The sequence below is a fragment of the Agelaius phoeniceus genome, chromosome 3, assembly GCF_051311805.1.
Source record: "Agelaius phoeniceus isolate bAgePho1 chromosome 3, bAgePho1.hap1, whole genome shotgun sequence".
In the NCBI taxonomy this organism is placed as follows: Eukaryota; Metazoa; Chordata; class Aves; order Passeriformes; family Icteridae; genus Agelaius; species Agelaius phoeniceus.
Genome location: NC_135267.1, coordinates 40,173,138 through 40,185,115, shown reverse-complemented (window position 1 = coordinate 40,185,115; position 11,978 = coordinate 40,173,138). Strand labels below are relative to the sequence as shown.

At 40.4% G+C, this 11,978-nt stretch overlaps 1 long non-coding RNA gene across 2 annotated transcripts in view; it reads right to left on the bottom strand.

Moving 5' to 3' along the window:
• Positions 1–696: 696 nt before the first annotated feature.
• LOC143693539 (uncharacterized) overlaps positions 697–11,978 on the bottom strand; it is a 65,976-nt gene continuing 54,694 nt past the window's right edge. The window contains exons 5-6 of one of the 2 annotated variants that reach the window (XR_013181301.1): positions 7,440–7,493; positions 697–1,178 (exon numbers count right to left, since the gene is read on the bottom strand). This is a non-coding gene — a long non-coding RNA (uncharacterized LOC143693539). The remainder of the gene's footprint in view (positions 1,179–7,439; positions 7,494–11,978) is intronic. The other variant, XR_013181302.1, reaches the window with a different exon arrangement.

The window sequence follows — 11,978 nt, the reverse complement described above, 5'->3', positions numbered from 1 at the left end:
TTAGGTATGTAAATTCAAATGAACAAATCTCATACTATAGAAATATTCACTGAATCCTCCAGGAAAGTAATTTTGAAGATATTATTTTGGAAATAACAGGAGATGGAAATCTTTGCAGGAGAGCCATTTGCTTTTCATTTAGGATTAGAATCTACCAGGTACTTGAGCATTTTACAGAAATAGCAAAGCTGGGATGAATCCTCTGTCCTTTCTACCTTACATAAGACAGGGAGACATTGCACATCCTGCAGCTGAGAACACAGCATTACATCATCCCAGCCTCATGGCTTCTGGTGCCCTGAACAATGCAGGGAAAGGACAAGGACCTGTGATGCTACAGTCTTGTGCAAGCCTGTTCTGTTTCTAAAGCTCCAGGCTCAATATTTATTCAGACATATATAGGACATGGTAGAAAAAAAGGAAACAAGCCAAATCAACAAAACCAAAAAACAGTTTCTGTTTTGCACATAAGCTTTTCAACAGAGCTGTTCAGCTGTTCAGGACAGAATAGGACCATAAGGAATTACCCATGATGTTCAGTGCTCCATCTATCCTGTTCCCAAGAATGACTGTTGGAGATTCTTTTTTAAGAGCAACCCCACTCTCCACAGGTCATCACCCTTGCTGTTTCCCAAAATTAGATTAGGGATGTTGCAGGTCCATCCCTGCATACACCTTTGTAATCTGGCTGTGCATCTGTTGTCTGTGAACTTGCCTAACAGCTTCTTGAACATGCTTTAATTATTAGTCTGCAAAAACCATCATAACAGAAATTCTCATTACTCTCTAGGTAAAAAAGTACTTTATTTTATCTGTTTTAACTTATTGCCCATCAGTTTCAGTGCTCCTTATTTGTAATATTGCAGGACTTGGCAAATGCCAGTTCCAGACTGAATTTACACAACCTTCCGTATCTGAAGTTGTCCTTTTTTGAGCAGAAAGTATGACCAGGTGACTTTCTGAGGTCAGAAGATGATCTCCTGAGGTCTCCATACAGTTAATCTTCCATCTTAACTTAATGTACTATTCATGTTTTTTTGTAAATCCCAACCGTATGACTCTCCAGTCTTCATCTTGGCAATTTGAAGTTTCAAAATATTTTGTCTCTCTTTCTAAGACAGCTGCTTAAATGTTTTAGATGCCCTTCTCTGGAGTTTCTATAATTACAGTTTGTTTTTCTGAGGGAAATAAAAATGGAAAGAATCAGAACTTCACACCACAATAAAAAAAAGACCTTTGATCATCCCAAAGTTTTATTCAATATCTGTTTCCATCTGAATAGCCTTCCTTACTCTGCTCACTGCTCTGTTGTCCCACTTCAGCTATTGCTGCTCACAGACTCAGAGTTCTGACACTGATGGCTCTAAGATCTTTCCTCCTGAGTTGTGGATGTTGCCTTCCCTAAAGCTACATGACATGGCTTTCTGTGGTTCATGCCTGTATGACAACCCAAGTTTTACATCTTGGCTTTGACTAGTGTCCTAAATAAACTTCAGATTTCCTGCTTGGCATTTGTAATACAGCACAGAAACAGGAATACAATGCAACCATAGGGGTTTCATGTGGTTTTCTCAGGGAAAAAAAAAGGTAAGGACAAAGAGTAGATAAAACATCACCAGCTCCAGGGCTTCAAAATGATGGAGCAATATGAAGTGACAAGTTTGCTGTGTTCCAGTAATTGCAATGCTGTCAGATTGTAGCACACATCTATTCATCTGATCAAACGTTATGCAATGTCTGTGATGTTCACTATTATGGTGACTTTTCTTCTCTGTACACAGGGTTGCTCTGATTTTTTTAAAGCAAGAACAGCATTCAATATCTTTGCTATCCATGAAGAGTGTAGTAGCATCCTCCAAAATATAGCTCTTACTGTTTGAACACAATAGAATTTTAGAGACTCTATAAGTGTGTTTGCTAATTAGTCCATGAATAAATTTAATTAAAAATGCCTTCTTAAAAAAAATAATCATGTACAGGACTCCCTTTATCTTTAGCAATCTTGATAATTGACTAACATGGATTCTTCAAACATTCCTGAGTTTCAGTAATTATTTTCAATTAAGTTGCTTGTGACTGTCATATACAATCTTTGTTACTGGTGAATAATAGATGAAATCAAGTCAGCAGATTATATTTTCCAAAGTATGACATCTAGGCATGATCTCTTGCATCATTCTGATATCAGAGATGGTGCAAGTGTTCATTATTATTTCTCACCATCTCATTTGTATCCTGTGCTTTTCTTTTTGAAAAGAACTCTCAATAAAACTTGCTCTTCAAGAATTTATATAATTATTAGTATCTGAATATATTTCAGTGAAGTTGAACTGGGGTTTTACCAACAGATTCTCCCTTACTGAACTAAAGCAATTTTAGTCTATTTTCTTCCTTCAGAGAACTAAAGGAACAACGAATCATTGGTGACCTTGGAAGAGCAATCTGGTCTCATTAAGCAGGTTGGTGGTAGGGCATTTACAGCTCCTCCATGGGGAGGTGTTGTGGTGAAGGATTAGACCACACACACCTTTGCCTGCAGAGTTGGGAGGATGCTGCTTGGGGAGTGCTGAGGCAGGTTACAGGAACAGATGGCTTTTTCAGGCACGAGTCTCACCTGCTGCCAGCTATTTCTTGCTGCTCAGGGTGGTCCTTGTACAACATGTGCCACCAGGTTCTAAAAAAAGCACCTTCAAGGAACATGGTGAACACACATCCTATGCCATAACATATCACGTTACCAAGTTGTAGAAAGAATTTTTTACAACTGTCTTTTGAGACATTACAGACTGAGACCACAGCTCTAATATTTTAATTTCTAAAGAGCTGCTTTTATGCACAGTTTGGCTAATTTTACTCTTATTCTTTCTGTGGCTGGATTCTGATCTCCTGGCTCTGCAATCTTTCTTGCTGAATTTTGCTGTGGGAACTTCAGCCAGAAGTCCACGGGACCTTGTAAAAAGCCAAGAATAAAACAGTGCTCAGGAGGAGGATGTATGAACTGAATGCTTACCTATACAAGTGATTCTGATGTCAAGTTTTGCTAGGAATGCATCTGGTAATTTATTAAATTAAAAGTGGTATCACCATTGAAATTTTCCAGCAGTTTGCAATCAAGATTTGACTGCATTGAGGGAAAATAGTTGTTCTAACTGACCATACAACTTGTCTAGACTGTTTGTTAAATTTCTCATGTTATATTTTAAATTGGGTTTTCATGGCAAGGGTTTGGTAGTGGGAGCAGTGACTTCTGTGAGAATCTGTCAGAAGCTCCCCATGCCTAACAAAGCCGATGCCAAGGCCAGGATGGACCTACCAAGGCCAAGCCCATCAGTGATGGTGTAACAGCTCTGGGATAAAAGAGTTAAGAAGGAGGAAAAAACTCCTGTGCAACTGCAAAAGGAAAGACCCTGCAGACCCAAGGTCAGTGCAGAAGGAGGGGCAGGAGGTGCTCCAGGTGCTGGAGCAGAGATTCCCTTACAGCCCCTGGTGCAGCCCATGGAGAGGCAGCTGTGCCCCTAGAGCCCATGAAGGACCACGGGGGAGCAGAGATCCACCTGCAGCCCATGGAGAGGCAGCTGTGCCCACAGAGCCCATGAAGGACCACAGGGGAGCAGAGATCCACCTGCAGCCCAGGGAGAGGCAGCTGTGCCCCTGCAGCCCATGAAGGACCATGGGGGAGCAGAGATCCACCTGCAGCCCAGGGAGAGGCAGCTGTGCCCACAGAGCCCATGAAGGACCATGGGGGAGCAGAGATCCACCTGCAGCCCATGGAGAGGCAGCTGTGCCCACAGAGCCCATGAAGGACCACAGGGGAGCAGAGATCCACCTGCAGCCCATGGAGAGGCAGCTGTGCCCACAGAGCCCATGAAGGACCACAGGGGAGCAGAGATCCACCTGCAGCCCATGGAGGACCCCACAGTGGAGCTGTGGGTGCCTGAAGGAGGCTGTGACCCTGTGGGAAGCCTACCCTGGAACAGGCTCCAGGCAGGACCTGTGGCCTATGGAGAGAGGAGCCCACACTGGAGGAGGTTTGTGACCCCATAGGGGACCCACAGTGGAGCAACCTGTTCCTGATGGACGGCATCCCTTGGGAGGATCACATTAGGGCAGTGGAAGAGTGTGAGGAGTCCTCACCTGAGGAGGAAGGAGTGGCAGAGACAAATAATGAACTGACCACTCACTGTCCCCCTGTGCTGCTGCAGGGGACGAGGAGGAAGAGGAATTGGAGTGAAGCTGAACCTTGGAAAAGGGGAAGGGTGGGGGGAAACTGTTTTAAGATTTGGTTTTTATTTCTCTTTACTCGACCTCTGATTTGATTGGTTATAAATTAAACTAATTTTCTGACTTTGAGTCCAGTTTGCCATGAGTCACTGGGGAGTGATCTCTCCCTGCCCTTATCTTGACCCATGAGACTTTTGTTGTGTTTTCTCTCCCCTGCCCAAATGAGTGGGCAGTGACAGAGCATTTTTGGTGCCATCCAACCAGGGTCAACCCACCACATATATCTGTTTACTCTCTGAGAGCTGGATGCATTAGTAGATGTTTGAGGACAAAACTTTTAGGAAAATAAATAGTTTAAAGGCAATGTTTTATGCTGAACTGTAACTTCATCCAGTTTCATTTCTCCCTTCTGCCTGTATATAAATCAATGATTAATTCTCATCTCATCCCACTTCAGTTACAAAAAAGAGGATTATTAACTTGATTCTATACACTATAGAAATAAATAAAGATTTTTTCTATAAATATTTAGATACTCAGACTAGAAAATGTAATTATGGTCAGCACTCTTCCCCTAATGACATAATTGTGACCTAAGAGGCAACATTTATCTGGCTGCAAGAACTGCCCAGCTTACTTTGTTTTAAGAGAACAAAACCCAGGACACAGTGGTGATAAAAATGTGAAATCTATAAAAACTAGCTAATGAAGACTCTGCGTTACTCCATGTAGTGGTGTCAGATTAGACAGGTGACAGAAAAATAAAGTCTAAAAATTTGGTCTTCATACACAGATCTTTAGTGTTGTCCTGCTCAGAGGGCTGTACTTTCTCTTGAAAGACTTTTCAGAACACAATGAATCATCCACAGAATTAATGTTTTAAACCAGAAATTGCTTAACTTGGTTACTATGAATTTTACACTTTGAAAAGATAAAAGGTCTGCAGCATCAGACTTAGAGAAATGTCTTGCCTTGTACAACCCATACCTTAATACACTGAGATACTTTTACCCTGTTCTTCACACAGTTCCTACAATTTAGCTCTTTGATGTTTCATGATAGAAGAAAAGTGGAGCTTTGTAGTTGGTGTAGAATATTGTGCCAGATCCTGAGTTTAAATAGGAAAGGCAAAACCCAAAGTGCCATTTTGAGCTTTTCTTGTTTGTTTTTTGCTTAAGTCTGGTCAAAACATTCACACTTGCAGCTGCTTTTTAAATTGGCATATATTCTCACAGCAGATAATCTCACAGGTCAACTGAAGAGATATTAATATCACACTAATGATGCAGAAGTATGCAACTATATTGCTCAGAAATCAGAAGTCATAAAGAAAGGGACAGTGTTTTTGAAGTTCCTTTCATAATACTTGTTCCTCAAAACCTCTGATGCCACCCTGGTCATTATGTTTACTATTTTTATCTTTTTAAAGTTCATTGCCATTTCAAGTATTGCTGTATGAAGTGAGAGCTTGCAGGAATGGATGCTTCATTACCTCAGCCCCGTTGTGCTTTTGTGAATTTGCCTCTTAGTAAGTTAGTTTGAAGGCAGAGAATGATTTTGCCCTTTAGCAATACTTCTTAACAAATTTAGGAAGCCTTGTTCAGAACAGCTTAAACATTGGCTTAAACACAATTGGTTACACTGTGCTCAGAGGTTTTGTTATGGTATTATTGGGAGTCCAGACTTCCTCTCAGCCACCTGGATCCCTCCTGGATGAACTCCCTCTGGCAAACACTGTGAGTGCTCCTAATCATGATGCTCCACTTAGCTGAACCTTTTTCAAGAGCTGCTCCTGACTGTGACTATGTTTTGTACTCTATAATGTTGAGGACATAACACAAATATAATTTTCCTATGAAATTTTACAACAAGAATGAGAATTGCTTTCCTTTTTGTTTTTCAGTACAGCAGATCAAGAGTTATCATGAGGGACAAACATAATAGTAATTATATCTCTGGATATACCTCTGGTGTGAGGAGGAGAAAGAAAAAGACGTTACAGGACCTGGAAAACAGGATTTAGCCAGCACAGGTGTGATTGGAAATATTTCAGAGTTTAGGCATAGCTATTTTGGAGCTGTTTGCATCCTGGTATACAATTCCTTAAACTATTTTATTCTGTGTTTTTGACTTAATTCTGAAACATCATCTTTTGGGAACTGGGCATTGAGGAATTCAAATAATCATTATTTCCCAGTAGGGAATCAAAACCAGTGGAAGAGCATTCCTTGCTAAATGGTGTTGCTCTAACCTAGGGTGAGAGCAGACCCTGAGTCACTGCTTGTTTCCTGTCAGACTCCCAGAGGCTTTTCTCTGCTCTGCCCACTTGTATCATGGAGACAACTGATGAGATCCCATCTAGGATTTTCTCACAAGCACATCTAGGATTTTCATCACAATCTCACAATTGGGTTGGACCAGGTCTAGTAGTGGGACCTGTCAGATGGGCCTGCACTCATGTTCTTCACAGCATTTTAAGGAACAGCCTCATGTCATTGTGTTAAGCAGTTATATTTATGGGAAATTATTGATGAATCAGTAGAATTAATTAAATTCTGAGAGGAGATTCACATGGAGTTGAACTGAATGAGCTAGTTTAACCTGGAATTTAATTAGCTTGGCTTGGCTATTCTCTGAAAGAACAAGCAGTTCCTATTGAACCATTCAGGTCTCTTGGGCAAATATGGAATAAAGTATTTTTCTAATATAGTTCATTATTTAGCTGAGAAATCAGAATGAAGAAAACAAATTAGTAAAAAGTTACATCCTTTTCTCTTTCATTACAGAAAAAAACCTTCCTAATTAAAATTCACATTATCTACTGGAGTTCATAAAAGTACATAATTTAAATATGCTAATACTGGGCTGCTTTAAAATTACAATGTATTTAAGATTATATTATGGAATTAGTGTTTTTTTAATATGCACTGTTTACCCCAAAGATTTAACCAGCTCTGAAATATTTAAAGTGGTTTCAGTAAAACACAGATTTCTCTGAGAAACTCTTGTGTGCCACCCCATTACCACCAGTAATGAGCACCCTGTGGCTGGTGTAGAGTAAGCTGAGTTCCTTGGCCTTGAATGTGGAGAATGAAATTCACACCACTGCTGCTCCTGCTGAAAAGGTGTTTCTGCTTTGCCTAGTCTGTATGGGGTCTTTTATTGTCCTTCAGCCCTATGGCAACCAAAGGCTTCCTACTATGTTTTAAAGGACTTACCAACCCTTGATATTCTTTCTTGCTCTCTCCTCCAGGACCCACAGCCAATGGCAGCTGTTGAAAACAAAGATTTGAGATGTCAAACATGATAAATTTTGTATAAGTGTAAACACTTGAGGAAGAAACTAAGGGCCAGGGCTGAGTCCACGTGGAAATAAACGGGTTCTGGTGGCCTGCAGCTTGTGGACAGCAAGGCAGGGAAATGAAGATGCTGGAGGAAAGGAGAAGAGGGGAAAAGAGAAGGGCTGAGAACAGGCAGTCTCCTTAAATGGCTTTGTATTTACAGGACAGTGAACACTACCAGAGCTGTACAATACTGGGGGAAAGAATTATCTGTAAGATCAACCACAGAATCTTCCAAAAGTTGATAGAAAGGAGTGGAAAAGATTTCTATTCACTGTAAAGGGAAATGTGAACACATTTCTTTATGTGTAGGCTCAAACATAGTATTTCTCCTGTATTTTTTTCTGCTTGCTACAAAATTGGTGCAATTAGCAGCAGTGGATGATACTGGGCACAAATCATACATCCTAGTATGGGAAGAGAGAGATCCATTGATACAAACCCTCCAGCCTGAGGGTTCAATGCTGTGTCTTCTTTCTCAGCCACTGCCAGTGGTTCTGAACCATGGGATAGTTCTCAAGATGCCTACTTTTCTGCAAGTTTTTGAGGATTTCACCAACAGCGGCAGATGGATCACACCCCCGGTAACCCCAGCACCCCCAGAACCCACAGCACAGCTCTGGTGTGGCAGCAGCAGCAGCCACAGTGCAGCTTCAGGGTGTGCAGAAACAATCCCTGCATCAGCTGCATCTTCATTCTTCTGAGATGTCCTTACAGCTGCTGGGTTCCTGCATTCCCCAGGGTCACAGTGAATACATATTTCTGATACTGTCCTGGCAGGAAGCTTTTAGGGGAAGGTGCAGATGAGAGCAGGTGTTTTTACCTGCTTGTGATTATTTTTCCTTTTATTGACCTGCTGTGAATTAGTGGCACTTCTGTTGCCATGAATTACCCTTACTTATTCACATTAGACATCAACCCTTTGTCTTTGAAGCAAAGTTGAATATTTGTCTGGATGGCTAATTTACTGATACTGGGAGCTGTGATCTGAACCAGAACATTCAAGACAGGATGAAAAGTATATGAAATAGCCCCTGAAGATAATTTTTATGGGGAATTTGTAAAAAATTAAAATCTCTTAAAGATCAATATTCTCCAATACTGAATTTTACATTCACATCTAGTAATCCAGAGATACAATTACTATGATGTTTGTTCCTCATAACAACTCTTGATCTGCTGTGCTGAAAAACAAAAAGAAAAGCAATTATTCTTGTTGTGAAATTTCATAGGAAAACTATATTTGTCATATGTCCTCAACATTATATAGTACAAAACATAGCCACAGTTAGGAGCAGTTCTTGAAAAAAGTTCAGCTAAGTGGAGCATCATGATTAAACAAATCTTATAGAAAGAAAAGAAAACAGGAAATTCAAACATTCTTGTTAAATGCCTAAAATCCGTGTATGGAAACTAGATTTATCTATTTTCCCTGGGTGAGGAACTGCAGTGTGAGGATATTTAGCCTACAAACTGTAAATAAAAAAAGGGTGAAGTGTTTCTGAAAGCCCTTCTCTCCTGCAGTTCACAGGGGCTAAAGCAGTACCCTAAAATTACAGAAACTGAGTTTTATGTCTTCAATTCAAAGGACTCAAACTCATGTATTTTTATTCATGAAAACAAAAACAGTGCCATAAACGGTCCAGGTTGTAGAGCTCTAAGCTAAGCTGAAATATGAATGTTCATTGTCTGTCCTGTTGAATCTGGGCCTTTGCACTGAAGGGCTGGGAGGAAGCACAGAGAGCACAGTGGGAAGTTATCTGAGTTCACAGCCATTTGGAAGAAAGAGCAGAGAGTTTTAGCTATGGGATCTGCTGATGTGATCTAGATGGAAGATGAAGTGCTTGGGAACAAAGGATCAAAGAGAACTAAGACTGTGTGTACTGAAAACTCAGTAGAAATCAAGGATGATTTAAACAACTAATTCAGAAAGAAGATCAATAGTACCAAGATACTGGAAAACAATTTCCTGACTATAAAAGCATTTTCATTCAATATGGGCAAAATTTTTAGTAGAATGGCAAAAATTTTTTTCTGAAGATATCTGCTTGAAGTATGAGATATTAATTACAAAGGCAAAATGTTTGCAAAATAATTCCATGGCTTTTGCAGAACTTTGAATGGGAGATTGTAAGTAGAGAAAAATTGATCAAATTTACATGACAAGAAACTTTTCCACAGACATTATTTAACCTTAGGCAGCCCAGGAACTGCTTCAGTTCTTCCCTGTTTTCATTTCACATACTCATTTGGGTATCTTAGATACCTCTTATGTTTAAGCCAAGAGAAACTAGGCAAGAAGTTGTGAAAAAAAAAATTCATTTAAGCATTTAATTAAGCTCAAAGTTCTATAAACAACAGTAACATTTTTCAGAAGAATTGTAATACATTGTACTGCCGCCTTCCCCCTTTCAGTTCCTAGATATGGTTTATAGTGTCTTTCAATAGTTAAAGAGCCATAAATACACATTTGTCATTTTTGCTCATTGCAGGCTCTTTGAACTCTCAAAGAATTCCAGCTGTTTCCTGGTCATAACAAAACCCCTTCTACATGTTACCCACAATTAGTGTAAATGATCAAGCATCTGGGGTTGAGCTGGACAAATGCTTCTGTGGTGGTTGTTATCACTTGCAATAAAATCATATAATGTCTTGGGCACGAAGGGATTGTAAAGATCATCCTGTTCCAGCCCCCTGCCATAGAGAAGGACACCTTTCACTAGACCTGCTTGCTCAACACCTTATCCAACCTGGTCTTGAACACTTGCAGGGATGAAGCATCCACATCTACTCTGAGTAAACTGTCTCACCACCTCCAGAGTAAAAAAATTCTTCCTCATATCTAATCTAAACTTGCCTTATTTCAGTTTAAAGCCATTTCTTCTTATCCTGTCACTACATGTTGTTTTATTAAGTCCCTCTTCATCCCTTTAGTCCTTCCCAGGAGGGCTGCTCTGGATCTGTTCATTCCCCTGTCTGTGTTGGTACTGAAGGCTGCTCCACACCAGGTTCGGCACCTTGTACTTGGCCCTGTTAAGCCACATGAGATCCCCATGGGCCCACTTATTGAGCTTTTCAGGTCCTCCTGGATGGCATCCTGTCCTTCAGGTGTGTCAGTTCCACCCCTCAGTTTGGTGTCATCAGAAGGCCAGTGTTTGTATCTATGGCTAGTGCATTGCCACGAAGCTGTGCTCGACCTTGCTTCAGCCCAGCTCACTCAGACACCATCCAGTGAGCCAGGTAAGAGCTGAGCTGCACTGCTGCCTGTACCTGAGCCATCACCAGATCTGTGAAAATGCTCTGCAGTCCCAAAGCAAGTGGAGGTTTTGCTGTGTTCCCATGCCTTGGCAGATGGCACTGAAACCCTCAAGAGAGATTCTCTTAAAACACAGTATCGATTTTAACTACGCTAGAGCTCTCCTGAGGCCAGTCTGCAAGACTGTTCCCATGAGCAATAACTCAAATGCATTTCCCACTTGGTGCTAGCCAGTAACAGTTCTAAGGGAGGAATATTTATTTATCAAGCATTCAAAGTGTACAATCTTCACAGATAAGAGCAGGAAAAAGAGTAAGATCTCCCAATCAAGTTGATTCTGGAGGGATTCAAGCCTCTTGTAGTCAACAGCTTCTAAAATTGGGATGTATGCTGGGAGTCTGCTGAACCCGCAGGATTTGGGTAAAGCAAACTCTGTCCATGGTAGTTTCTCCTTGATTTCTAACTAAAGATTATTTCTCATGTGGTTTCTGTTGGGTGTTTTATTAGTCCCAGTTGCAATGGGGACATAAAGAGATCCATGCTGGCTTACTGTAAAAGGGAGAGGATTTTCTGCCAAAACAAGACAGTAAAAGTATACCTGTTTATTTCTCAGTTCTGAAACTTGCTATTTTTTTTTTCCTGAACAGAGAGGAAACCTTTCATAGGTTTACTCAGTCTCTGAGTATCATTAAAGCTGTGTTCTATACTTAGTGAAATAGGCCAAACAAGGTCTTTTCATATATCCTAAGCTGTTACCTTTTTGCTAGAATGATAATCACAGGTGTCTTTTTTTCCTACCTTTTTTCCAAATCTGTTGTTCACACATTTCTGTTGTACTTCACACTGGCATACGGCTTGGCAGCCACTCAGCTGTTGCTGGAGTTGTTCTTGTGTGGTTTTGGCTACCATACCCTTCCTCCCAAGATGCCTTTTTAATTGATTTCATTCTATTATTGAAAATTAATTTGAACATTATAAGCACAGCCTTTAGAACCATTTGCTCATGTTTGCCAAAATGCTTTCATGGCCCAAAGTAGGGCATCATAATTACATATACTTGGCATAGATCCATTTTCTGTTTTTACAATTTATCTTTTTTGTCTGATTCCTTATGTAAATAATAAAAAAAGGATGCTAACATGCATAAATAAGCTGCTGTT